Below are 2,500 nucleotides of genomic sequence, written 5' to 3'. Positions count from 1 at the left end.
TCCCTATATCTACTGCTTGATTTAAGTTTTTAAATTCTTTTTTCCTCAAAATCGAAATAATATCACCATGATTGTCTTAAACAGCGAAGCTAACACGCACCATATCCCAAGGCGCCTGGCTTGGCTACCCACTTTGTTTACAAATGAATTTACTTCTTAATTTTCGAGTTTCGTCCAAAGGTCCTATCAAACAGAAGTTTTTAATTTTTCCGCTGCAAACCTGCGCTTGTGAACAATAATTTTTAAAATGCGAGTACAAGTTATCTAATCTTAGACAGTGGGTATGAGAATATCATGTGAAGCATAACACCATTTTAAATAACTGTAAATTATACTATATTAATATACTTTGTCATCCTTTCGCCTGCGAATGTTTCGTTTTAAAGGATGTAACAGGGTCCGAAATTGCGCCTTCCTGGTCGCCACTTCGACTAAAAATTGGGTACTGAGTCGCTAGTGGGCGACCTACTATTAAGTTCAGAGCCGTTTGCAAACAGGTGTCTTACTTTTTATCCTGCAGATGTTTTTGAAATAAAAATGAAAGGAGTTTTCTCATTGACTACATCCATAACTTTGCAAGCCATCACGTTTTTTTTTTTTTTTTTAATGCGGTTTCTCATAAAATACGCATTGCGGGCGAAAAAACAATGACTCAGTAAAGACATTCAAGGGACTGGTGCGAAGAATGTAGCACGGTAACAACATGTGAGCTTTTGTGCTATAGAACGTGACTGCTGTTACCGTGGCTGAAATTTTCAACAAACTAAGGTGCAGATGGATTTCTTTATAACATTCGACGTCGAATACACTTTCTCTCCAAAATGTCCGATTTCGGAAGCGAAAAAACACAAGACAGCGCGGTGGTTGCTTTCTGGTATCCATAAAAAACCTCAAAACGTGCGTTTTCGGGCGAAAATTTTTGGCGACCACAATTTGCCATCTGGCGGCTGAAAATTTTTATCTGGCCCACACAAAAAAAGTTAATTTCGGACCCTGTGTAAGCTTGGAGGTTACCTGATAATAATGGGGAAAGACAAAGGCGATAAGACCGGAAGAGTTTCTCTAAAACTCTGAAAACAAAATCCAATTTATCTGAAAATACAGAGATACCATGCTAATCCGACTTGGCACTGAAAGGTGTTTAATGACGCTTCTTTTTTCCTTCATAATAGTTTCCTTCTTATTTGGTTATCATTACATTTTCAAAACTCACCTCAAAACTTTTTCTAAGTCAATACTCGCGTTTTAAAGCCACAAGGACGACAAAACAGAAAACGTAACGGACTTAACTTGTTTTTTGAAAGAAGAAAGCCAGCTAAAAATCCCGCCAGTGCTATTCAAAGTTACCTATTCTTGGCAAAACGCGAGGCGAGTGAAATACGCAAACAAAATTAAAATATCACCCATGGTATTCATGGCAAATTACACAGAGTAAGAAAGTTATTGCTTGTTTATATGGTTTATACTTGAAAAATCTGAAATACTCGCGGACTGGGTATGAATGAGTGAGTGAATACGTGTGCGTAAGTGCACCCGCAAATTCGGAATTTTGAGTGACGTTTACGGCCGATTTCTTTAGTAAATTTAAAGGAAAGACAAGAGGAAGAAGTAGTGGTAGCGATAACGATTCCTACACAACTAGAGAGAAGCGTTTATGTGAGTCTCTTGGTGAAGCCATCATTCCGACGGAAGAAGTTGATGAAGTTGTCTTAGCGTTAAACATGTCAAGCGAAGTAGCATCGACACTGCCTGCCATCGACACTGCATCAAGTTTTAGAGAAATTGAAGATTATGGAGAAGAAAGAAGATGGAGTCCTGGAGAAAGTGACCGGTTTAGAATACACAACGATGACTGTTCAAGAGGACATCTCCACACTCAAAGGTAGGACCAGTGAAATTGAGAAGACAGTAAAGGACATGGACGAAGGGTTGAATTTTATAAACTTGGAAGGTTGAAAGCAGTGAACGCGAGACAAATCCCTGAAGGAAGGGCTACTCTATCAGGAGGTGTATAATCGACGCGAAAACCTGCGATTTATTGGAATTCCAGAGAATGAAGAGGTAAATGAGGAAAACACAAGCGAAACTGTTTACCATTTTATGGAAAGGAAGTTGAATATTGAGGGCGCACGTTGAACGTCAGCGAGTTCATCACATCGGAGCCAAAAAACCAGGAAGTTCTCGGCCGATAATCGCCCGTTACTTAAAATATCCTGACAGAGAACGAGTTTTTAAACGAGCATTGGAAAGGAGGGGACATATCGATGTCAAGATTTTTTCGGATCTTCAGAGGGAGATTCAAACGCGCGAGGGAGGAAGGCAAGACAGCTTTTTTCAGGAAGAAAGAACTGGACAAACTCTTTATCGAAGGACGCTTAAGGACCACTTAAAAGACTTAAATTGCTAATAGCTTACTATTCTTTATGGCCGCTTTTATTTATCCTTAGTTCAGTTTTCTTTTTTCTTCTATAGCGGGGGTTTCTAGTTGCAAGTCGAAACA

The 2,500-nt window shown here is 39.2% G+C and overlaps 2 protein-coding genes across 3 annotated transcripts in view; both read right to left on the bottom strand.

Annotated features, from left to right (window-relative positions):
• LOC138046056 (NLR family CARD domain-containing protein 3-like) overlaps window positions 1-2,500 on the bottom strand; it is a 253,105-nt gene that overhangs the window by 1,290 nt on the left and 249,315 nt on the right. The window lies entirely within an intron of this gene.
• The window catches only part of LOC138046305 (deleted in lung and esophageal cancer protein 1-like), a 158,780-nt gene that overhangs the window by 12,735 nt on the left and 143,545 nt on the right, over window positions 1-2,500 (bottom strand). The window lies entirely within an intron of this gene.

This window comes from Montipora capricornis, chromosome 1 (genome assembly GCF_036669925.1).
Source record: "Montipora capricornis isolate CH-2021 chromosome 1, ASM3666992v2, whole genome shotgun sequence".
Taxonomy (NCBI): domain Eukaryota; kingdom Metazoa; phylum Cnidaria; class Anthozoa; order Scleractinia; family Acroporidae; genus Montipora; species Montipora capricornis.
Note: the sequence above shows the minus strand (reverse complement) of the source record. Positions and strands in the feature narration are given on the sequence as shown.